This window comes from Diceros bicornis, chromosome 22 (assembly GCF_020826845.1).
Source record: "Diceros bicornis minor isolate mBicDic1 chromosome 22, mDicBic1.mat.cur, whole genome shotgun sequence".
Taxonomy (NCBI): domain Eukaryota; kingdom Metazoa; phylum Chordata; class Mammalia; order Perissodactyla; family Rhinocerotidae; genus Diceros; species Diceros bicornis.
The window spans coordinates 6,302,627-6,329,802 of NC_080761.1; positions in this window are offsets into that span (position 1 = coordinate 6,302,627).

Here is a 27,176-nt window from a genome sequence, read left to right on the forward strand (position 1 = left end):
CCCTGAGGCCTGCTAGCCCAGGGTTTGCCCCACCCGCTGCTAGAGCACCGATTTAATCCAGCTCAGCCAGGGCAGGCAGCCCACCCTAGAGACTGGCCCCACCCAACAACAAGCCCTCAGGCAACTTGTGGGCCTGCATAGATTGGTGACTGGATTCTCTGCAGCCTGGCAACTGAGCCGACTTGAGCGGGGCAATGTGTGCACAAGGAGCGGGTGGAGAGTGTGGGGTGGTGGCAGAGTGTGTGGGGCTCCCACCATGGAGAGACTGGGTCCACTTGGGGAGGTCGGGGTGCTCACATGGGGCAGGACTGTGTTGACTGTGTGTGTGGACCTGTGGGCGGCAGGGCTTGTCAGCTGCAGAAGACTTGTGCTTCTCAGAGACCCACATAGGAGGTTTCCTCCACCTTCCAAAACCTGAAACAATTGGGTTCTCCTGTGCCTGAGGCCAGCCCCACCCAGCTGCAATCCTCAGAGAGCTGACAAGAGACCTAATAGGCTAGAGGCTTACAGCAATTGTAAGGCCCTGAGCCTAACAACCTGCCACACTGGGGGCCTACTCACTTAAAAGAAATACTGCAACACAAATGTGGCATTAGAACTTGCAGCCAACTGTGCTGGGGATCCCCACACCTGATAAAGAGACTGAAGGGCCCACAACAACTACAAGCAGCTGAGCATTACAACAGCTGGCCAAGAGCATAACTCAGACTCCCTGGGCACCTACAGGGAGAGCAAACAGGCCACAGCAGAAGGACACACATAGCCCACATAGGGGCCACTCCTGGAACATTGAGAACGGAGGGAAGCACACTGGAGGCCTCCTAAGGCATCACTTACATAAGGGCACCTATCCAAGAGCAGGAGACGTAACTGACCTACCTAATACACAGACACAAGCACAGGGAAAGAGGCAAAATGACGAGGCAAAAGAATACATTCCAAGTAAGGGAACAGGACAAAACCCCAGAAAAGGAACTAAGTGAAACAGAAATGAGCAACCTACCCGACAGAGAGTTCAAACTAAGAGTGTGAAGGATGCTCACTGATCTGGGGAGAAGAATAGATGAACTCAGTGAGAATGTCAACAAAGAAATGGAAGATATAAAAAAGAACCAATCAGAAATGAAGAATACAATACTGGAAATGAAAAATTTGTTAGAGGGACTCAAAAGCAGAGTAGAGGATAAAGAAGAACGGATCTGTGAGCTGGACGAAAGACTAGAAGAAATTACCTGAGGTGAACAGGTAAAAGAGAAAAGAATTAAAAAGAGTGAGGACAGTCTAAGGGACTTCTGGGACAACATCAAGCGCAGTAACATCCGTGTTATAGGTGTCCCGGAAGGAGAAGAGCGAGACAAGGAGGCAGAGAATCTATTTCAAGAAATAATAGATGAAAACTTCCCTAACCTAAGGAAAGAAACAGACATCCAGGTACAGGAAGCACAGAGAGCCCCAAACAAGATAAACCCAAAGAGGCCCACACCAAGACACATCATAATCAAAATGTCCAGAATTAAAGATAAAGAGAGAATCCTAAAAGCCGCAAGAGAATGTCAAGTTACGTACAAAGGAAACCCCATAAGGCTATCAGCTGACTTCTCAGCAGAAACTTTACAGGCTAGAAGAGAATGGTACGATATATTTAAAGTGCTAAAAGGAAAAAACTTACAGCCAAGAATACTCTACCCAGCAAGGTTATCATTCAAAATGGAAGGAGAGATCAAAATTGTTCCAGATAAGCAAAAATTAAAGGAGTTTGTCACCAAGAAACCAGTGCTACAAGAAATGTTAAAGGGACTGATTTAAGGGGAAAAGAAAAGATCACAAAGAGGAAAAATTATCTATTTCCATGATTAGAACGTAATGGATACAAATGCACAACAAAGAGGTTAGATATGATATCAAAAACATGAGGGAGGAGGGGAGTTAAAGAGTACAGCTTTCAGACGGATGTCAAACTAAAGTGACCATCAATTCTGTATAGAAGAAGAAAGGAACAGAGAAGGACTACTAAAACACTGAGGAAAAAAAAAAGTTAAAAAATGGCAGTAAGTACATACTTATCAATAGCTACTTTAAACGTCAATGGACTAAATGCTCCAATTAAAAGGCATAAGGTGGCTGACTGGATAAAAAAACAAGACCCATATATATGCTGCATACAAGAGACACACTTCAGACCTAAAGACACTCACAAACTGAAAGTGAAGGGATGGAAAAAGATACTCCACGCAAATGGCAATGAAAAGAAAGCTGGGGTAGCAGTACTCATATCAGACAAAATAGACTTTAAAACAAAAACTGTAAAAAGAGACAAAGAAGGGCATTACATAATGATCAAGGGAACAATCCAACAAGAGGATATAACACTTGTAAATATCTATGCACCCAATGTAGGTGCACCTAAATATATAAAGCAATTATTGACAGACATAAAAACAGAAATAGACAGTAACACAATAATAGTAGGGGACTTTAACACTCCACTTACACCAATGGATAGATCATCCAAACAGAAGATCAATAAGGAAACATTGGCCTTAAACGACACACTAGAACAGATGAACCTAGTAGATATATACAGAGCATTCCATTCAAAAACCAAAGAATACACGTTCTTTTCAAAGGCACATGGAACATTCTCCAGGATTGATCACATATTAGGCCACAAAACAAGTCTCCATAAATTTAAGAAGATTGAAATAATACCAAGCATCTTTTCTGACGACAACGGTGTGAAACTAGAAATCAACTATAGGAAGAAAATTAGAAAAGCCACAAATACGTGGAGATTAAACAAAATGCTACTGAACAATGACTGGGTTAATGAAGAAATCAAAGAAGAAATCAAAAGATACCTGGAGACAAATGAAAATGAAAACATGACATGCCAGAATTTATGGGATACAGCAAAAGCGGTTCTAAGAGGGAAGTTTATAGCGATACAGGCCTATCACAACAAACAAGAAAAATCTCAAATAAACAATCTAACAATGCACCTAAAGGAACTGGAAAAAGAAGAACAAACAAAGCCCAAAATCAGTAGAAGAAGGGAAATAATAAAAATTAGAGCAGAAATAAATGAAATAGAGACCAAAAAAACAATAGAAAAAATTAATAAAACCAAGAGCTGGTTCTTTGAAAAGATCAACAAAATTGACAAACCTTTAGCCAGACTCACCAAGAAAAAAAGAGAGAAGGCACAAATAAGTAAAATCAGAAATGAAAGAGGAGAGGTTACAACAGACACCTCAGAAATACAAAAGATTGTAAGAGAATGCTATGAAAAGCTATATGCCAACCAATTCGCCAATCTGGAAGAAATGGATAAATTCTTAGAATCATACAACCTTCCAAAACTGGATCAAGAAGAAGTAGAGAATTTCAATAGACCAATCACCAGTAAGGAGATCGAAACAGTAATCACAAACCTCCCCAAAAATAAAAGTCCATGACTTTTATTTTGGTAGAATTCCCCAGAATTCCCTGGGGAATTCTACCAAACATTCAAAGAAGACTTAATACCTATCCTTCTCAAACTCTTCCAAAAAATTGAGGAGGGGGGAAGCTCCCTAACTCATTCTACGAAGCTGACATTACCCTGATACCAAAACCAGACAAGGACAACACAAAAAAAGAAAATTACAGGCCAATATCACTGATGAACATCGATGCAAAAATCCTCAACAAAATACTAGCAAATCGCATACAGCAATACGTTAAAAAGATTATACACCATGATCAAGTGGGATTTATTCCAGGTAAGCAGGGATGGTTTAACATTCGCAAATCAATCAACGTAATACACCACATTAATAAAATAAAGAATAAAAATCACATGATCATCTCAATAGATGCAGAGAAAGCATTTGACAAGATACAGCATCCATTTATGATAAAAACTCTGAATAAAATGGGTATAGAAGGAAAGTACCTCAACATAATAAAGACCATATATGAGAAACCAACAGCTAATATCATCCTCAATGGTGAAAAACTGAAAGCCATCCCTCTAAGAACAGGAAGCAGACAAGGATGCCCACTGTCACCACTCCTATTTAACATAGTACTGGAAGTCCGAGCCAGAGCAATCAGGCAAGAGAAAGAAATAAAAGGGATCCACATTGGAAAGGAAGAAGTGAAACTGTCACTATTTGCAGATGACATGATTTTATATATAGAAAACTCTAAAGAATCCACCAGAAAACTTTTAGAAGTAATAAACGAATATGGTAAAGTTGCAGGATACAAAATCAACATACAAAAATCAGTTGCATTTCTGTACACGAACAACGAAGTAGCAGAAAGAGAAATTAAGAATACCATCCCATTTACAATTGCAACAAAAAGAATAAAATACCTAGGAATAAACTTAACCAAAGAGGTGAAAGATCTGTACACTGAAAACTATAAAACATTTCTGAAAGAAATTGAAGAAGACACAAAGAAATGGAAAGATATTCCATGCTCTTGGATTGGAAGAATTAACATAGTTAAGGTGTCCATACTTCCTAAAGCCATCTATAGATTCAATGCAATCCCTATCAAAGTTCCAACAACATTTTTCACAGAAATAGAACAAAGAATCCTAAAATTTATATGGAACAACAAAAGACCCCGAATAGCTACAGGAATCCTGAGAAAAAAGAACAAAGCTGGAGGTAGCACACTCCTTGATTTCAAAATATACTACAAAGCTGTAGTAACCAAAACAGCATGGTACTGGCACAAAAACAGACACACAGATCAATGGAATAGAATCGAAAGCCCAGAAATAAACCCACACATCTATGGACAGCTAATCTTTGACAAAGGAGCCAAGAACATACAATGGGGAAAAAGAAAGTCTCTTCAACAAATGGTGTTGGGAAAACTGGATAGCCATATGCAAAAAAATGAAAATAGACCCTTACCTTACACCATACACAAAAATTAACTCCAAATGGATTAAAGACTTGAATGTAAGACCTGAAACTGTGAAACTTCTAGAAGAAAACATAGGCAGTACGCTCTTTGACATCGGTCTTAGCAACATCTTTTCAAACACCACGTCTGAGCGGGCAAGAGAAACAATAGAAAAAATAAACAAATGGGACTACATCAAACTAAAAACCTTCTGCACAGCAAAGGAAACCATCAACAAGACGAAAAGACAACCTAACAATTGGGAGAAGATATTTGCAAACCATACTTCTGATAAGGGATTAATCTCCAAAATATATAAAAAACTCATGCATCTTACCAACAAAAAAACTACCAACCCAATTAAAAAATGGGCAAAAGACCTGAACAGACATTTCTCCAAAGAAGATATACAGATGGCCAACAGACACATGAAAAGATGTTAAAAATCACTAACTATCAGGGAATTGCAAATCAAAACTACAATGAGATATCACCTCACACCCGTCAGAATGGCTATAATTAACAAGACAGGAAACAACATGTGTTGGAGAGGATGTGGAGAGAAGGGAACTCTCATACACTGGTGGTGGGAGTGCAAACTGGTGCAGCCACTATGGAAAACAGTATGGAGATTCCTCAAAAAATCAAGGATAGAACTACCATAGGATCCAGCTATCCCACTGCTGGGTATTCATCCAAAGAACTTGAAAACATCAATTTCTAAAGGTACATGCACCCCTGTCTTCATTGCAGCGTTATTCACAATAGCCAAGACTTGGAAGCAACCTAAGTGCCCATCAAGGGACGAATGGATAAAGAAGATGTGGTGTATATACACGATGGAATACTACTCAGCCATAAGAAACGATGAAATCCAGGCATTTGTGACAACATGGATGGACATTGAGGGTATAATGCAAAGTGAAATAAGTCAGAGGGAGAAGGTCAAATATCGTATGATTTCCTTCATTAAGTAGTAGATAATAACAACAATAAACAAACACATAGGGACAGAGATTGGATTGGTGGTTACCAGAGGGGAAGGGGGGAGGGAGGAGGGTAAAAGGGATAATTTGGTACATGTGTGTGGTGATGGGTTGTAATTAGTATTTTGGTGGTGAGCATGATGTAATCTATGAAGAAATAGAAGTACAATGATGTACACCTGAAATTTTTACAATGTTATAAACCAATGTTACTGCAATAAACAAAAAATTAAAAAAAAAAAATTAAAATTTACTTAACAAGAAAATTACATTGAAAAAAACAAAAAAAACTTTCAGCCAAGAATACTCTATCCAGCAAAAATATCCTTCAGGTATGATGGAGAAATAAAACTTTCCCAGGTAAACAAAAGCTGAGGGAGTTCATTGCCACAAACCCCCCCCTACAAGAAATGATCAAGTAGGCCCTCATACCTGAAAAAAAAAAAGAAAAAGTTTACAAAGCCTTGAGCAAAGAGATAAATAGACAGACAAAATCAGAAAATTGCAGCTCTCTGTCAGAACAGGTTAGGAAACACTAAATTATAACATTAAAGATAATGGGAAGGAAAGCGTCAAAAACAACTATAATCTTGTCATTTTAACCACAAACTCACAACACAAAACAGAATAAGTTGTGACAATAATAACGTAGATGGGGAAGAGGAAAGAGATGGAACCTGTTTAGACTAAGGAAATAAGAGGCTATCAGAAAATGGACTATGTCATCTACAAGATCTTTTATGCAAACCTCACAGTAACCACTAGAAATGATTCTCATGATTTTGTCAGTATAGCCAACAATGCACTTCATCTCTTTAAGTCTACTTTTGTGGGGTAACATTTTCAGCTATGATGGACAATAAACTGAGCTTAGAGAGTTTTGAATGGTTGCATCATAGTGTGTAGAGTCAAATTTTTTTTAAAAAAAGGAGCATAGTCAATCACTTTATTCTCACTGAAATACTACCATTAATAATAGTTTTATTGACAAAAAGCTTTTGACTATTAATAAATATGAAGTATTAACTATTTTATATTCCTTTTAACTTCTATTTTTGTATATAGCTTATGTACCTACTATATCTGTACAGTTGCATGTTGGAGAGATGCACTCCACTGTTGTACTAAGATCATAGATTCTGGAGTGAGATGCCTGGGTTTGAATCCTCCTTCCACTATTACTTGCTGTGTGACCATGGACAAGTTACTTGACCTCTCTGTGACTCAGTTTTCACAACTCTAAGTAGGGGCAATGATAATACCTATATCATAGATTATGAGGATTATATGAGTTAATATAGACCCTGGGGTGTAGTATTTAGCTATAATTATTACTAACGGTATCTTTTTTTCCTTTTGCTGAAGAAGATTCACCCTGAGCTAACATCTATCATCAATCTTTCTCTTTTTGCTTGAGAAAGATTCGCCCTGAGCTAACATTTGTGCCAATCTTCCTCTAATTTGTATGTGGGTCACCACCATAGCGTGGCTGCTGAGATGAATGGTGTAGGTCCATGCCCAGGAACCGTACCTGGGCTGCACTGAACTTTATCAGTAGGCCACAGGGCCAACCCCAGCAGTATGTTTTATTTTTTATTTTTTATTTTTTTTTTAAATTTTTTGTTTATTGCAGTAACATTGGTTTATAACATTGTAAAAATTTCAGGTGTACATCATTATACTTCTATTTCTGCATAGATTACATCATGTTCACCACCAAAATACTAATTACAACCCATCACCACACACATGTGCCGAATTATCCCTTTCACCCTCCTCCCTCCCCCCTTTCCCTCTGGTAACCACCAATCCAATCTCTGTCCCTATGTGTTTGTTTATTGTTGTTATTATCTACTACTTAATGAAGGAAATCATACGGTATTTGACTTTCTCCCTCTGACTTATTTCACTTTGCATTATACCCTCAATGTCCATCCATGTTGTCACAAATGCCTGGATTTCATTGTTTCTTATGGCTGAGTAGTATTCCATTGTGTATATATATCACATCTTCTTTATCCATTCGTCCCTTGATGGGCACTTAGGTTGATTCCAAGTCTTGGCTATTGTGAATAACGCTGCAATGAACACAGGGGTGCATGTACCTTTAGAAATTGGTGTTTTCAAGTTCTTTGGATGAATATACAGCAGTGGGATAGCTGGATCCTATGGTAGTTCTATCCTTGATTTTTTGAGGAATCTCCATACTGTTTTCCATAGTGGCTGCACCAGTTTGCACTCCCACCACCAGTGTATGAGAGTTCCCTTCTCTCCACATCCTCTCCAACACATGTTGTTTCCTGTCTTGTTAATTATAGCCATTCTGACGGGTGTGAGGTGATATCTCATTGTAGTTTTGATTTGCATTTCCCTGATAGTTAGTGATTTTTAACATCTTTTCATGTGTCTGTTGGCCATCTGTATATCTTCTTTGGAGAAATGTCTGTTCAGGTCTTTTGCCCATTTTTTAATTGGGTTGTTAGTTTTTTTGTTGTTGAGATGCATCAGTTCTTTGTATATTTTGGAGATTAATCCCTTATCAGAAGCATGGTTTGCAAATATCTTCTCCCAATTGTTAGGTTGTCTTTTCGTTTTGTTGATGGTTTCCTTTGCTGTGCAGAAGCTTTTTAGTTTGATGTAGTCCCATTTGTTTATTTTTTCTATTGTTTCTCTTGCCCGCTCAGACGTGGTGTTTGAAAAGATGTTGCTAAGACCGATGTCGAAGAGCGTACTGCCTATGTTTTCTTCTAGAAGTTTCACAGTTTCAGGTCTTACATTCAAGTCTTTAATCCATTTGGAGTTAATTTTTGTGTATGGTGTAAGGTAAGGGTCTACTTTCATTTTTTTGCATATGGCTATCCAGTTTTCCCAACACCATTTGTTGAAGAGACTTTCTTTTCCCCATTGTATATTCTTGGCTCCTTTGTCAAAGATTAGCTGTCCATAGATGTGTGGGTTTATTTCTGGGCTTTCGATTCTATTCCATTGATCTGTGTGTCTGTTTTTGTGCCAGTACCATGCTGTTTTGGTTGCTATAGCTTTGTAGTATATTTTGAAATCAGGGAGTGTGCTACCTCCAGCTTTGTTCTTTTTTCTCAGGATTCCTGTAGCTATTCGGGGTCTTTTGTTGTTCCATATAAATTTTAGGATTCTTTGTTCTATTTCTGTGAAAAATGTTGTTGGAACTTTGATAGGGATTGCATTGAATCTATAGATGGCTTTAGGAAGTATGGACACCTTAACTATGTTAATTCTTCCAATCCAAGAGCATGGAATATCTTTCCATTTCTTTGTGTCTTCTTCAATTTCTTTCAGAAATGTTTTATAGTTTTCAGTGTACAGATCTTTCACCTCTTTGGTTAAGTTTATTCCTAGGTATTTTATTCTTTTTGTTGCAATTGTAAATGGGATGGTATTCTTAATTTCTCTTTCTGCTACTTCGTTGTTCGTGTACAGAAATGCAACTGATTTTTGTATGTTGATTTTGTATCCTGCAACTTTACCATATTCGTTTATTACTTCTAAAAGTTTTCTGGTGGATTCTTTAGAGTTTTCTATATATAAAATCATGTCATCTGCAAATAGTGACAGTTTCACTTCTTCCTTTCCAATGTGGATCCCTTTTATTTCTTTCTCTTGCCTGATTGCTCTGGCTCGGACTTCCAGTACTATGTTAAATAGGAGTGGTGACAGTGGGCATCCTTGTCTGCTTCCTGTTCTTAGAGGGATGGCTTTCAGTTTTTCACCATTGAGGATGATATTAGCTGTTGGTTTCTCATATATGGTCTTTATTATGTTGAGGTACTTTCCTTCTATACCCATTTTATTCAGAGTTTTTATCATAAATGGATGCTGTATCTTGTCAAATGCTTTCTCTGCATCTATTGAGATGATCATGTGATTTTTATTCTTTATTTTATTAATGTGGTGTATTACGTTGATTGATTTGCGAATGTTAAACCATCCCTGCTTACCTGGAATAAATCCCACTTGATCATGGTGTATAATCTTTTTAACGTATTGCTGTATGCGATTTGCTAGTATTTTGTTGAGGATTTTTGCATCGATGTTCATCAGTGATATTGGCCTGTAATTTTCTTTTTTTGTGTTGTCCTTGTCTGGTTTTGGTATCAGGGTAATGTCAGCTTCGTAGAATGAGTTAGGGAGCTTCCCCCCCTCCTCAATTTTTTGGAAGAGTTTGAGAAGGATAGGTATTAAGTCTTCTTTGAATGTTTGGTAGAATTCCCCAGGGAAGCCGTCTGGTCCTGGACTTTTATTTTTGGGGAGGTTTGTGATTACTGTTTTGATCTCCTTACTGGTGATTGGTCTATTGAAATTCTCTACTTCTTCTTGATCCAGTTTTGGAAGGTTGTATGATTCTAAGAATTTATCCATTTCTTCCAGATTGGCGAATTGGTTGGCATATAGCTTTTCATAGTATTCTCTTATAATCTTTTGTATTTCTGAGGTGTCTGTTGTAACCTCTCCTCTTTCATTTCTGATTTTACTTATTTGTGCCTTCTCTCTTTTTTTCTTGGTGAGTCTGGCTAAAGGTTTGTCAATTTTGTCGATCTTTTCAAAGAACCAGCTCTTGGTTTTATTAATTTTTTCTATTGTTTTTTTGGTCTCTATTTCATTTATTTCTGCTCTAATTTTTATTATTTCCCTTCTTCTACTGATTTTGGGCTTTGTTTGTTCTTCTTTTTCCAGTTCCTTTAGGTGCATTGTTAGATTGTTTATTTGAGATTTTTCTTGTTTGTTGTGATAGGCCTGTATCGCTATAAACTTCCCTCTTAGAACCGCTTTTGCTGTATCCCATAAATTCTGACATGTTGTATTTTCATTTTCATTTGTCTCCAGGTATTTTTTGACTTCTCCTTTGATTTCTTCGTTGACCCAGTCGTTGCTCAGTAGCATTTTGTTTAATCTCCACGTATTTGTGGCTTTTCTGATTTTCTTCCTGTAGTTGATTTCTAGTTTCATACCGTTGTGGTCAGAAAAGATGCTTGGTATTATTTCAATCTTCTTAAATTTATGGAGACTTGTTTTGTGGCCTAATATGTGATCAATCCTGGAGAATGTTCCATGTGCCTTTGAAAAGAACGTGTATTCTTTGGTTTTTGGATGGAATGCTCTGTATATATCTACTAGGTCCATCTGTTCTAGTGTGTCGTTTAAGGCCAATGTTTCCTTATTGATCTTCTGTTTGGATGATCTATCCATTGGTGTAAGTGGAGTGTTAAAGTCCCCTACTATTATTGTGTTACTGTCTATTTCTGTTTTTATGTCTGTCAATAATTGCTTTATATATTTAGGTGCACCTACATTGGGTGCGTAGATATTTACAAGTGTTATATCCTCTTGTTGGATTGTTCCCTTGATCATTATGTAATGCCCTTCTTTGTCTCTTTTTACAGTTTTTGTTTTAAAGTCTATTTTGTCTGATATGAGTACTGCTACCCCAACTTTCTTTTCATTGCCATTTGCGTGGAGTATCTTTTTCCATCCCTTCACTTTCAGTTTGTGAATGTCTTTAGGTCTGAAGTGTGTCTCTTGTATGCAGCATATATATGGGTCTTGTTTTTTTATCCAGTCCGCCACCCTATATCTTTTTATTGGAGCATTTAATCTACTGACGTTTAAAGTAGCTATTGATAGGTATGTACTTACTGCCATTTTTTAACTTTTTTTTTTTTTCCTCAGTGTTTTAGTAGTCCTTCTCTGTTCCTTTCTTCTTCTATACAGAATTGATGGTCACTTTAGTTTGACCTCTTTCTGAAAGCTGTACTCTTTAACTCCCCTCCTCCCTCATGTTTTTGATATCATATCTAACCTCTTTGTTGTGCATTTGTATCCATTACGTTCTAATCATGGAAATAGATAATTTTTCCTATTTGTGGTCTTCTCTTTTCCCCTTAAATCAGTCCCTTTAACATTTCTGGTAGCACCTGTTTCTTGGTGACAAACTCCTTTAATTTTTGCTTATCTGGGACAATTTTGATCTCTCCTTCCATTTTGAATGATAACCTTGCTGCGTAGAGTATTCTTGGCTGTAAGTTTTTTCCTTTTAGCACTTTAAATATATCGTGCCATTCTCTTCTAGCCTGTAAAGTTTCTGCTGAGAAGTCAGCTGATAGCCTTATGGGGTTTCCTTTGTACGTAACTTGACATTCTCTTGCGGCTTTTAGGATTCTCTCTTTATCTTTAATTCTGGACATTTTGATTATGATGTGTCTTGGTGTGGGCCTCTTTGGGTTTATCTTGTTTGGGGCTCTCTGTGCTTCCTGTACCTGGATGTCTGTTTCCTTCCTTAGGTTAGGAGAGTTTTCATCTATTATTTCTTGAAATAGATTCTTTGCCCCCTTGTCTCGCTCTTCTCCTTCCGGGACATCTATAACACGGATGTTACTGCACTTGATGTTGTCCCAGAAGTCCCTTAGACTGTCCTCACTCTTTTTAATTCTTTTCTCTTTTACCTATTCACCTTGGGTAATTTCTTCTAGTCTTTCATCCAGCTCACAGATCCGTTCTTCTTTATCCTCTACTCTGCTTTTGAGTCCCTCTAACAAATTTTTCATTTCCAGTATTGTATTCTTCATTTCTGATTGGTTCTTTTTTATATCTTCCATTTCTTTGTTGACATTCTCACTGAGTTCATCTATTCTTCTCCCCAGATCAGTGAGCATCCTTCACACTCTTAGTTTGAACTCTCTGTCGGGTAGGTTGCTCATTTCTGTTTCACTTAGTTCCTTTTCTGGGGTTTTGTCCTGTTCCCTTACTTGGAATGTATTCTTTTGCCTCGTCATTTTGCCTCTTTCCCTGTGCTTGTGTCTGTGTATTAGGTAGGTCAGTTACGTCTCCTGCTCTTGGATAGATGCCCTTATGTACGTGATGCCTTAGGAGGCTTCCAGTGTGCTTCCCTCAGTTCTCAATGTTCCAGTGGTGACCCCTATGTGTGCTACGTGTGTCCTTCTTTTATGGCCTGTTTGCTCTCCCTGTAGGCGCCCAGGGAGTCTGAGTTATGCTCTTGGCCAGCTGTTGTAATGCTCAGCTGCTTGTAGTTGTTGTGGGCCCTTCAGTCTCTTTATCAGGTGTGGGGAGACCCAGCACAGTTGGCTGCAAGTTCTAATACCACATTTGTGTTGCAGTATTTCTTTTAAGTGAGTAGGCCCCCAGTGTGGTAGGTCCAGCAGTATGTTTTAAAGTAAAAATATGCAGACCATTTGACCTAATGATTCTACATCTAGATATTGACTATATGAAATACTCATGTGCACGAGGAACGTTGTAGAAGGATATCCATTTATGCATCATTTGTAAGAAGGAAAATGATGGAAACCATCTAAATTTGTAGGGCAAAAGTTTAATAAAGTGTGGTATATAGTTGAATAAAGTAAAAGTTTAATAAAGTGTGGAATACTTCACAGTACTTCCACAGAGGGAGGTAAATTTACATATACTGATATGGAAACATCACCAAGATATTAACTTAAAAATCAAGTTGTGGAACAATGTGTACAATATGATTCTAAATATGCAATAGCAATCATAAAATTAAACTACATATTTCTATATTTATAGTTATATATAATATAAACATTTGTATACAAATATTTGTATTTGTATATAAGCATATAAAAAAGTCTAGAAGAACATACGCCACACAGTTTATAGGCGAGTGGGACAAACAGGACTGTGGGTTTTTCAGTATTTTGTAAGAACATATCAATACAATGATTGTGCAATTTAAGATACGTTTAACATATTTTTTAAAAAGAGTGTGAGAGTTGCTTATCCAGATTGTGAAAGTGAACTTGATAATTAGGTACATAATTGGGGTCAGAATGGGGAAAACAGACAAATGAGATTTTTGTTGTTCTTTCTCAAAGACTCTACATTTCACCGTTAACTTCAATGGAGTAAGAATTTTTTTCTTATGTTTTTAGTTAACAAATGATGGGGAGAGACTTCTTGAAAACATTTACGGTAGTTGATGGCATAAACAGAAAAGCTAAGAACTCCTGCATTTTGTTCCTTTCAAAACTCACCATCGATAATAGTTTATAACTATCAATTGATCACATCCAATGAGGAGTGGTTCCTTTGGCTACTGTAAGTATTCCACTCATTTCCTTCAGAAAAAAAAGAGAGAGAAGTAGAATGGCAGATTCTTAAATTCACGTCCTCTATGATTCCCAAGTGAGAATCACTCCTTGAAAGTCCTGAGTGCAATTGTGTCTTAATATACAACTTCGCTATATGCCTCGAAGTTGTTGGCAGGTCTCCAAAGAGACCAAACAGAACTCAAATATGATTTCAGACACTGAGGGAGAGGGGAAGGGAGACTGATTTCATTTTGAGTGACTGGAGCCTGGCTCTGCAGGGGCTAGTCTTTTTTGCCTATTCCCTGGGCTTTTGTCTGCCAGTCAGGGAGTATCACCTGGATTGGGTACTCAGTCTAATAAAGACGGGGCGGCTGCTCCTCCACAGCTGTGCACGTGTGTCACCCCATTACAGACGGGAGCAGCTGTGCCTGGGCCACATGTGCCCTTGAGAAAGGCAGCTCAGATCTTACAGGAAGAAAAAGTGAGTCCTGTGATTTCAGAAAAGCAACTTGATCTCCTTACGGAAAGTGATGGTCTTGGCTGTTTTCACTTAGGGTGAGGGTGAGTCTGAGGAGAGACTCCATCCTCAAACTCTGCCCTTCAGGGGCCCGAGCAGCCCTGATAAAAACCAAAACAAAGCTCCTGAGTCAGGTCAGGAATCCCCTCCACGTGGCAGGTGCCCAAGGGCCCACTGCTGTGCGGCTTTGCCGTTGGTACCTGGAAGAGGAGGAGGCTGGGGAAGAACTCTCTCACTCTGCACAGTTCCCACGTGACACCACGAATAGAACCAGAAAGCTGGGAGCTGAGTGAATGGTCATCATCAGCCTTATGGTATTTCCAAAAAGTTCATCTTCTTAATAAAACATGGGGGGACCCTGTGTGCCGAGCAGCAAGCAGTGAGGGGCGGAGAGAGGGAGAAGGCCAGCTTGAAGGCTCAGCAGAGTCCTAACCAAAACGCTTTCTTCCTGGCCAGGGCCCCCGTTGATGCAGGTGCTCAGCTTCATTGTGGGGATCGTGAAGGGCGTGGGGCTAACACAGCCGGAGGCGAAACAGCGTTCCTGCTGAGACTGAAGCTACACTAGTAGAATCGCTTAGCTTTACCTTGTCCAGACATAAGGGGATCACAAGGACACAGCCCTGGGGGTGGACGTTAAGGACTACTTCTGTTCTTTGCGTGTATAACTGTTTTCAGCTTAGTTTTTTCAGATAGGCAATATAGTCACATGGTCCAATAACCACAGCATATGAACAGACAGACAGTCAAGACCACCTTCCATCTTCCCAGCCCCACTCCTCCCCATGGGCAGTCAATTCCTGTTAACTGTCCTCTCAGTTTCTGTAGGCAGAAACGAATACATGCAAATATAGATTATTCTCTCTTCTTCTATTTACTCAATGGCAGAATGTTACAGAGAGGGCTTCATTCCTTTTTTTTTTCCCATGATTTCATAACCTTCCATTGTATGGATGTATAAGAATGAATTTAACCAATAGCTTATTGATGGACATTAAATTGTTTCTAGTCTTTTGTGATTATCAACAATGTAGCCAAAAATAACATTGCACATATGTCATTTCACTCATATGCAAGTTTTCTATATGATAGATTTCCAAAAGTGGAATGAAGGGCCAAATGGCATGTGGATTTTAGAGATGTGGCCAAATTATTCCAGTTGCCCAGAAGCCATCTACGAGAATTTTCCACATTTCTCATCAATAGTGGATGTTCACACTTTGGGGTTTTGCCACTCTGACAGGTGAAAACTAATATCTCATTGTAGTTTTAATTTTAAATTTTTCTTATTTTGAGTAAGGTTGAACATCTTTTTATATGTTTGAGAGTTACCTGTATTTCCTTTTCTGTAAGCTGTCGCATGCATAAAATCCTGTCCATATCCTTTGCCCATATTTCTGTTGGGTGTTGGTTTTTCTTATGAATTTCTGCTATTGAGCCCATACAATGATTTTTTAAAAAATTTTTTGATTATTGAGTTTTTTATTTTTAGAAATTTCCATTTGTTTCCTCACTACATTTTCTATTTATTTGCTTTGATTTTCTATTTTTTCATTTGTTTCAAGCATTCATAATTGCTTTAAAATTAAAACATTTGTATAATAGCCACTTAGAATTCTCCTCAGATAATTCCAGTATCTGTGTTATCTCTGTGCCATTATCTGTCGACCGCCTTTTCTCTTTCAAGTTAAGATTTTCATGGTTCTCAGTGTGACAAGATTTTGGATTGTGTCCTAGACATTTTGAGTATTATGGTACGTGACTCTGGTTCCTGTTTAAATCTTTTATTTTAGCAGGCAGCCGACCTACTCAAGGTCAGAATGCATCTCCTGCGCCACTTTGTGGGCTGTGGTTCAAGTGTCAATTTCATTTTCAAAGGCATGGCAGTGCTGATCTGGTCTGCCCTCCTGTGTGCTACCAGGAAGCCAATCTGGAACCTGGGTGGTGGTTCAGACCAGTGTTCAGTTTTTCTGACCTTTTAAACATTTCGCTCTGTCATTTCTTGTCTTCTATGCACAGGTCACTCAGAGTTCTGCCCAGGATTTCATACACAGATTTAGAAAATCTCTTTGTCTGGTTTTCTCTGCTACACGATCCTTCCCCAGCCCCTAGTTAGGAGGAGAGGGGTACCTACACCCCCTGATTGCAGGAGGAGAGATGGCTAAGTGGGCTCCACTCACAGCTCCCACCTGCAGCCCTGGTGAGGAGAAGGGAGAGACAAGGCTTTTTGGGGGCCATTTGCCTAGAGAAGGGCAGATATGGTCAAGACGTTTTTGCCATGCTGGAAATCGTGGTCCTTTGGTTAAAGAAAGAAGGCTTTTCTTGGGCATTTTTATCTGCACCTATTAATGTTTCTGGGTGGCCCTCTCCAGATCCCAGGCTGCCATATAGAGGACATGAAAAATTTAACAAAACAAAACAAACAAGCAAACAGAACCTAGGGGACTCACTCTTGGATAGGCCCTTGAGCCTGGAGGACCCTCGCCAGTCTATTTTCTTTTCTCCACCTTCTGAGTCTCCTGCCAGTTGCTTTCTGAGTTTTCTCTAGGGCCTTTTGATGTAATCAGTGGGATGAATAGGGTGCAGGGTGCTTATTCTATCTAGTCTGGAACCTAAGTTGTGGAGATCTACCCACTTTTCAAGAAACTACAGCCCAGAATCCACTCCTCACCTGCCCCACCTCACTGCTCCCTGAAAACCCCGGCAAGTCCTTTCCCTGAGTCGGAGTCACTCAGTTTGGATGGTGGTCAGGGACGTTTTCTGATCCAACCCTCTCTCCAGCGGGGGCTGCAGGCTCTCCTAACTCAGGCTCCACATCTCTCTCACCTGGGTGAGTTGAGGGCTTTCAAGCCTTCATAAACCATGCTACCTCCATAAACCATGGTTATCTAGGTAGTAACTCTTGGATCAGTCCCCACGTTTGTCTCCTGAGGACAAACACTGATGCTCAGAGGCAGCCAGTTAAGCCCATAAGGAGGAAATACTTGCATAACCACCTCATAATATGCAAAGTCCTCTCCCATGGAGTTGTCGAAGGAGTCCTTGAATTTCACATTATTCTGCCTCTTCTAATATCTTGCTTCTAAATTATGCTCCCCTAAGCCTACCAGTCAAGGAAAGGAACCCATCCCTGAGCCAGCTGTGTCTCAAACCCTTACCTCCCTGCCAATGCTTTAAGTCCCCCCTGCAGGACTTAATTATGTTCTCAGTCAAGGGCCTTCCCTTGAAGCCCTTTCTGTTTGTCCCCATTTCTAGCTTCTTTTCTCTTATACTCACATCTCTCCCTCTTTAACAAATAAAACCTAGCATGTAAATAACAACAGCAACAAGAACAACATCCAAACAGAAACATCCTTCACCCTGCTATTCTCCTCTGACTGCCACCACCCATCCTTTCCTTTCCAGCCAACGTTCTTAAAAGAAGAACCCATAAGTCCTCATATCCCACTTCAGCTTTGCTAAACTCTCACCACATCACTAAAAATTCCCCGTCAGGGTCCTCAGCAACCTGAATATTGCCACCTCCAGTGACAACACCCCAGGCCCCGCTGACTCCTCACTCTTTCTCAACTCATTTCCTTCTGTGATGTGCCTCTCTTTTTCCTCCCCTCTCTGACTGTTCTTCACTTCCTTCGTGGATTTCTCAGCAGCCCATCCCTTCAACATGAATGATGATATAATAATGATGATAATATTAACAATAACCAACTCTAATCTTTATTGAGCTCTTGTACCAGGTTCTAGGCCAGGTACTTGGAGTGGATTATCACGTTTAATTCTCATTGAAACCCTCATAAAAACCCATTTTTGGAATGTGGATACTGAGAAACATCAGGTTATTTGCCCAAGTTCATGAAGTTACTCCATGGCAGAGGTTTTCTCAAGGGACACATCCTTGGTCAGTTTTTCAGTCCACTTTGCATCCTCTTCTTGAATTATTCTGTCTACTTTCACGGTCCTCAATGAGTGACATCTGTGGAGTTTTTCTCAAACTGGGCTTCCGACTCCTACACAAGCTTCCTCCCGAACTTGTCAATCTAGGTGTCCCACAGGAACCTCTAACTCAACGTCTATCTATTTGAATTCATCATATTCCTCTCTCTATCCCACCTGACCCTACCAGGTCTTTGGAATGGGGATAGCCAGGTTCCACCCAGCTGTACAAGAGACAAACAAACCACTTTGACTCCTCCTGTTTCCTTTACTCTTCATTTATCATAAAGTCTATTAATTTTGCTTTCTGTTTCTATAATCCAGCTTTTCTTCTTTACCTCAACTAGTAGTCTCAGATTCAGGCTCTCATCTTTTATTTTGATTATGGCAATGGATTCCTACCAGGTCTCCCTACTTTCATTTTATCTCTTTTAAGTCCATAAGCTATACTCCAAGAGTCTTCTTTTCTCCCCTAAAACAAAAAAATGACAATTCTGGTTATCTGTTGCTATGTAACAAACCGCACGAAACCTTGGAAGTCTACAACAAAATTTATTATCTCCCAAAGTCTTTGAGTTTATGGGGACAGTTCTCGTCCAGGATCTCTCATGAAGTTGCATTCAAATCGTGGCTGGGACTGGAGTCATCCAAAGGCTTGACCCGGCTGGACATTCATGATGGCAACCCACATGATGGTTTTTGGTGGGGAGCTCAGCTGGAGTGATTAACTGGAGCATCTACATGTGGCATCTCCCTGTGGTTTGGGCTTCTGACAGCATGGGTTTGCTTCCAAGAAGAGGCATCATGTTCCAAGAACGAGTATTCCAAGAGACTAGGCAGAAGCTGTAAGACTTCTTGAGACCTACCCTTGGAATGTTGCTTCTGTTGCCTTCTCTTAGTCAAGCAGTTGCTTAGTCCAGCTCAAGATTCAGGAGGAGGGAAATTAGACTCTACCTTTTAATGTGATGAGCAGCACATATGTACAGGGAGGGAAGCCATTGAAGTGGTTATTGTGAAGACTCTTTACTTCAATGACCATATCATTTTTGTGTGTTTAACTCTTTCTTTGCTCCCCAGTTACTAGGAGATAAAGTCCAAGCTCCCTAGAATACCATGCAGAGGCTTTCCAGGGTTTGCAACACTTACTTCTGCAGCATCTCTTCCTTCTACTCCCAGTCCCCCACAATTATTGTTTGTAAATCTCTCCATCCTGCCTCTGCCATAAACCTTAATGGTTATTGTCTCCCCCAATCCACCTTAAAATCCCTACTTATCCTTCTTCACTTAGCCAACTCCTACTTCATCCGTTAAGATTCCTCAGATGCCACATCCCCTAGGAAGCTTGCTTGAAATCTCAGCTTGGGTAGGATGAGCCACTTTTGCAGGCTCCTATTGCACGCTGGGTACACTCATTGTAATACTTGTTATAATATTGCATTGATATCACCTGTTTTTGTTTCTCTTTCCCCTTATGCTCCTAGCCAGTTAGCCTCCTGAAGGCAGGAACCAGGTCTTATCCATCTTTGCATCTTTGGTGCACAGAGCCCATGTAAAGGAGATGCTCTAGGGCTCTGTTGAGAAGACAGTGTGCTCACTGTGTGGCAGAGCTGAGTCTTCTCCATCATCCATGATTATGCTCTTCTACATAGAACACTGCAGTTTCTTTAATGCAAGAAAACAGGGAGTGGGGGGTGTGATGGCTTTGTAATGTGTCAACTTATCTAGACTGAACTACATTTCCCAGAATTCCCTCCCCTGTATGTTCTGGGTTAGGGTGGGCCACAAGAGAGACTCTTGTGGGAGATCCTGAGGGTGGAAGTGAAGGAGCAGCCATGGTGTAGCTCACACGTGTTCATCCTGTTGATGCGGGCAGCAGCCAGGCCTGCAACTTCTCCTCCTCCTTCCCCTGCATCCTCCTGCGGCTTCTCTGACTCCCGGGCCAGCTCTGTGATGAAGAGCACCAGCTCGCCGTGCAGGACACCAACACCGTCAAAGACAGAGGCAGGAAGAACTGACATGGGTGTCAATCTGTCCCATGGGTTTCAGCTCACGCTTGTGGGTTCCACCTTGTCCTTGCTGCCCCACTGCCTGCACTGATGGACAACAGCCTTACAGTGATGGCTTAGCCAGCTCCCACCATTTTGGGCGGTAAACATCCCCGTAACAAAGGTATACAGAGCAGCCCTGATGGCCTAGTGGTTAAAGTTCTACATTCCCACCACTGTGGCGGCCAGGGAACCACACCTCTCCTCTGTCAGTAGCCATGCTATGGTGGTGGCTCACATAGAAAAACTAGAAGGACTGACAAGTAGGATATACAACCATGCACTGGGGTTTTGGGGAGGAAAAAAAAGAGGAAGATTGGCAACAGAAGTTGCAAAGATTCAGAACGAATCTTTCACCGCAAAAAAAAAATGCATTGCAATTTAAAAGAAAAGAAGAAAAATAAACAAAGGTATATAAAAATCTGTACATCTACGTACATACATAATGCACGTATTACCTCCTAGTGATTCTACTTATCTGATCGAACTGTGACTGATACAGGTGAGAGGAGTTTCTTGGGCAAAATGTGAGAAAACACTGGCAAGCCATCCGGCTTTCCTAACAACCACCCCTGTGATTATAATACAGCCCATCGGATGGCCACCTTTTGGGCATCTCACAGGAGAGCATGGGAGTTAACGGTGAGCTTTGGAGTCCAAGAAGCTGGATTTCAAGGCTGCTCCACCACTTCCCAGGTATGCTCAGTGGGCAAACTCCAAATCTCAGTTTCCTGATGTATAAAAACGGAAGGAACAATTGTATCTACCTCAGGGGTTTGTGGAGGATTAAGAGACAATCCACATGAAGTGCTTAGTATGGGACCTGCATGTAATTAATGCTTAAAGCAAGTTAGCTAACATGATTAATTATGTAAAATACATAACTGCTTGCGGTTATCATGTCAGAAATTTATATTCCATTGATTTACGTTTATACCCATAACTCATAAACTGCATTATGAAGGACATGCACACTCCATAAATTGACGTTTAGAGACTATAGTGCACTGTAGAGATGATGAGTATAAATATTTTGAGACCATCCCTAGTCATTTATAGGTTAAAGAGTTTAAGGTAATAAAAAGTCAGAAATATTAATAAGATACAAATGAGGATTAAAATGATGTAGTCAGCTGTGCTGATAACGTCAACTCAGAGTTGTGTAAGTTCACTCCTTTCAGAAACCTTCCTTTAGCCTTAGAGTTTTACATTCTTCCTGCTTTAAAAATGGAACCAATCCATGTATTTAAAACTACTTTGTAAATTATAAACCTTATATTTGGCTCTTCTTTCCATTAAATTTTTAAGGAGTCATTTGAGAAGGTGGGCAGAGCCATGGCATTCAGAGCCAGTTTAAATATAGATCCATCTAGAAGGATTCCATGACCTACCAAAATCCTGACACACGAGGCAATGAGCACGTCCTAGAGGTCGCACTGGCTCTTAGGTCGAGGCTGGTGGGAATGTGCGGCACACAGGGTGTGAGGCACTCTGAGAATGATTTGACCTTTCTATTCTTTTTGCCTTTTGGAACATTTTATTTTTCTGAGTTCCTGTTGTTTATGAATTGAAAGTGCTTTTGTTTATTAAGCTAATTAAATTATTTTAAGAACATAAACAATGCAAGATAAGGGACTCGAACACTGCGAGCCGCTCTGTCTCCCTCTGTGCTAACAAACGGCCGGTGTCATAATAAAACAAGTCTATTTCTAAATAAGGCGAAAATGACTGGGTCCTGTCTGGAGGAGCGAGACACCAAACACAGCAGCCCCCTGTTTCTGCTGCCCCCGCTGCGCCCTGGGAACTTCAGGAAACCCGATGTTATGTAGCGGAGACCAAGGGTCAGTTCCCAGACAACAAGACAGTGCCTTGATATTTGCTTATCGCCCCTCAGTGAGCGGGGACGGGTCGAGACTGTGAGAACTTAAAGCAGGGCCTTCACCACATCTGCCTGAGACTGTGATGATCTGAACTTACGCAGGTTCGTATCTCACGAGCCTGTACACACCGCGAGAGGACTCCACAGTTTGTATGCCCACCTGGCATACAGGAGACATTAAACATCAAATAGAGAAACAATTTGTAATTCTTTTTTTGGAAATGAAACTTCAGTTCAAATATAATCTTATACAAAACTCCAGTTTATGAGAGAAAGCAAAGCCAGAGCCTGAGCTGCTCCTCTTCTCCCTCAAATGAGCTCCCTAGGCGTCCTTACAACAGTGTCTTGAAGATAAAAGATGAGATGAAAATTCTTGCATTTCTAAACGCTACTTTCTGAAAAACCCAATGTGATATTCTTCAGGCCTAAGAAGATGAGAGAGCGTATGTATCTTAGGCAGAGACAGAAAATATTCACCTGCTCGGTGCATCTCAGGGTGGGCACCGACGTGACTGAGGGGCCGAACCCGCGTCCTTACAGATCGTGCATCCCACCCGGCGCAAAGTGGCGTCTCCAGGGCTACCTCCTGAGGGATGCAGGTCTCCAAGGTCAGGGCTCAGGGATCTGATGCCCTCTCGTCTCTCCGCTGCCCATACCTGCCTGCTTTCCCATACAGGCGTCCTTCCACGGCCTGATTCACCACAGCTCCAGGGAACTCACAGGAAGCGTTTCGTCTACCTAGACTCCAGGAACACAGTGGAAGCTGGGTAAATCAACATTTTTAGGAGTGTGAAGGGAACTAGTATTTGAGCTGCTACCCGAGGGCACATATTCTCAGATCAGAAAGAAAGTGGAGTATATAGTTGGAATATATTCTCTCTCTTCAAGAAACTCACCGTGTCTCTGGAACAAGAGCACGTGCTGTCTTGTGCTATAGGTTTGTCTCGAGGGCCAGACGCTGTTAGGCCCACTGCAGAACTGGTACAAGAGGAGAGTTCTAACCGTGCCTGGGATCACTGACCACTGTGAGCACGTGGTCACGATGCACAAGACACAGGCTGGCCTGGGCTTCTTAAGTTTTTAGGTCAATTTCAGGAATTGAAGGAAGCTTCTGTGTCATAATCTCAAAAATGAAATTCAGGGACAAAGGAGGAAACTTTTCTGCTGTTAGAGGAGGACCAGGTTGCAGGAAACTACTTCCCTGGTGGACGTTTCCCTCTCCTGTGACATCCACATGTTGTCCTTTGCTCCGGGATGATGTGTCAGGAGGTGACAGGAGTGTGTGTTACTGTGTCTGAGCCACAAGGCTGACTTCATGAAGACGCAGCCTCCTTGCCTTTCCTGGGGCTCACTGCAGCTATCGGGAATTAAAACACCCACAAGCAGACACAATGGCTGGCAAGTTGAGCTGTGACCAGTGGGACCAGCGTTCTAGACGGTCTGACTGGTGCCCATACTTTCCTGTTTGGGTGATAGATTATGTGAACACCCAGATTTCAGCTAATGTATAGTTAGAGAGCTGACTTGTTGCATACATGGTTGAGTAATATTTTTTTTAATAATGAGTATTTACAATTTTTCAAACATAAATGATATACATTATGAGGCTACTTGATGCTTATTGCTTTGTATTCGACCTCAAAACTGTGTCTATTGTGCTTTCTCAGCTCTGTATCAGGACCCTGGTTTTGGGACATAAACATTGTATGTTTTCCAATAGCCTTTAAAAATAATTTAAGCAGGCACTCATTTATGAAGGTTCTTTGGATGAGAGAGAACAGAGGCCCAGGAAAGTGATGTGTGGTGGCCACTTTCCAGTGTTTTTACCACACTCATCTCAGCCTCATGCAGAATTTTCTATTTTCTTCCTTTCGATGTTGCTCAGGCAGCACTTCAACCTGTTCCCCATCCCCACCCTCGGGCATGGGGTGCAGCACCCACCCAGGGAAGGGGAGAGAGAGAAGGAGAGATGGTGACTCCTGTAACTCTGACCTTTCCAGCTCTACTCACCAGCCGGATGTTGGTTTCCTCAGCACCATCTTCCTCCCACTCCTCTTCCTCCCCCCTCTTTTCCTCTCTAGCTCCAGACTCAGCCTGTGTTGGACTACAAGAGGAAGGTTTCAATGTGCTTCTTCTCAGAAGAGAAGAATTTCTTTCCTTTTTTTTTTTTACAACTTTGTTGAGATATAATCTATGGACCATACAATTCACTAACTTAAAATGTATAATTGAATGGATTTAGTATATTCACAGATATGTGTGTAATCAACATCACAGTGAATTTTATACATTTCTTTTTTTAAAATTATTTTATTGAGGTCATATTGGTTTATAACATTGTGTAAATTTCAGGTGTACGTTATTCTATTTCTGTTTCAGCTGTATAGAATGCATCATGTTCACCACCCAAAGTCTAGTTTTCATCCGTCACCATACATACATGCCCCTTTACCCCTTTTGCCCTCCCCCCACCTCCTTCTCCTCTGGTAACCACTAATCTGTTCTCCTTATCTATGTGTTTATCTTCCACATATGAGTGAAATCATATTTGTCTTTCTCTGTCTGACTTATGTCGCTCAGCCTAACATCTTCAAGTTCCATCCATGTTGTTGCAAATGACACAATTTTGTCCTTCTTATGGCTGAGTAGTATTCCATTGTGTATGTATACCACATCTTCTTTATCCATTCATCCCTTGATGGACACTTGGGTTGCTTCCAAGTCTTGGCTATTGTGAATAATGCTGTAATGAACATAGGGGTGCATATGTCTTTCCAAATTAGTGTTTCCATGTTCTTTGGATAAATACCCAGAAGTGGAATAGCTGGATCATATGGCAGTTCTATTTTCAACTTTTGGAGAAACCCAGGTGCTAGAGGTGTTGGGTGGAGGGGGACACAAAGTTGCAGATTCATGAAGAAGGAAGGGAGTGCAGGTGGGAGCGGCGCCGAGGCGCACAGAGAGGGGATGGAAAGCCCCTGGTTCTCAGCAACCTCCTTGACAACAACCCTTGGTTTCAAAACGACGCAGGGCAGAGAGGCAGAGACAAAGCTGCGAACATTCACCCTGCTTCAGAGGTCTGAGACAGCGCGACCACAGCTGTGGTTGGAAACAGGTGGAGTTAATGGTGAGGGAAAGAAAGCTGACACCTGAGAAGAGACGGTGAGGAAGGGGAGGGCACACTGTAAAGCATCTCCAAGGATTTCTATCAGCGGGAAATGCTGCATTCCTAATCCCAGCCCCTGGGAATACCCCTCAATTCTGGTCAGCCCTCCTGGCACCTTCTCTGCTCCCTCTCCATGCTCAGTCCCTGCTTTCCCTTGCTCCACCTCTCCCACTCTCCATCCAGACAGACCCTCCTCCCCAGAACAAAGGACCTTTTGAGCAGCTTAGACTGTGAGGCCCTTTGCTGCTCCTCACAAACCCCAGTGTCTCTGGTCCAGGGACAGGCAGCCAGGCATCCGGCAGAGGCAAACCTTGCTGTGGCATCGGGCAAAGGGCAGGATGAGGGGCTCGGCTTAAAGCTGACCCCGGAGCACCGTACAGGACTACCCCAGCCGACATAAATGGGAAGCCATTTGAACACCAGAACCACTACTTCAATTCCCGAGTTCTCCCAGAATTTTCGGGACTGCCACCTGCTTGCGTCAGAGGCCTCGATGCTCCCTGGGAAGGCACTCGTGTCCACATCTGCTGCAGCCCTGACAGAGGAGTTCTACTGCCAGGCATGCTGGGAGGAATGGCTCGTGAAACAGATTGTAAAGCCCTGGGCCGTGGCTCCCTCTCCTGTGACTTGGCACTTACATAGCTTTTTCCACTGGCAGGGACCGAGCAGGAGGCCAGGCTTCCCTCCTCCCTCCTCCAACGAAGGATGTCTTCCCCAAACCATGCTTGTGAGGCCCCCAGTCCTTTGCCCTCCAGTTCTTCAATTCTGCCTCTGGGGCCTCCAGTGGGTCTATTGAGTGGAACTGTGCTTGACACCGAGGTGGCAGATTGGAGGCCATCCTTGTTACACATTCCAAGTGTGAAATGACTTGAATCTGTGGGCCAGGCCCCAGGAGGCCGAGAGGCATGGTGCTGGTTACCAGACAGGGGCTGTCCTGTCACTGGGTGCGAATCTCTTCCTCCCGCGGCTGCCTAGTCACTATCAGGCTTTTCTGCCGCTGCTTTTGCTTCATATTCTCCCCGGCGGTGCTGGAGCTGCAGCGAGCGCACGTTTCCGGCCTGCGGGAGCTGGGCGGCCAGCCAGCTTGTTCCTGGCCTCCAGGGCAGGCTGCCGGTGCAGCTGTGATGACTTCATGACTCTCCAATGGCCGTGGGGCCGGGGAACAGGGCTGGGATTGTATTCACAGGGTGGGGGAGCAAGTGTGAAAGCACTGCGTCATACCGGACCCCTAGCCATAGTATTTTTTGAGAATCGCTCTTATCTCCAGCAAAAACTCCCTGAGTTTTTGCCCACTCCTCCAAGCCCCTTTCATGGCTAAGAGTCCTTGAGGCCCTCCTCAGCCAGGGACAATGTGGAGGGAGAGTTAAATATAAAACGGACTTTAGGTGGGTGTTTAGGTTTTAGGGGAAATAATGAAATTTTGCATTTGAATCTGCAAGTGAGCCCAAATCAGCATTTGAGCTGGTTGGGGTGGAGCAGTCACGGTGAAAGAGATGGCTCTGTTTCTCCTATTAGCTTGTCTGCCCCACCCAGGAGCAGATTCCTGCTGAATGATATGCCATGAGACCCCCGGAGCCCTGCTCCACCAACCTCCAGATCATGGGACAACGAGGACTGGAGCACCATGTGATCTGACTGTCAAG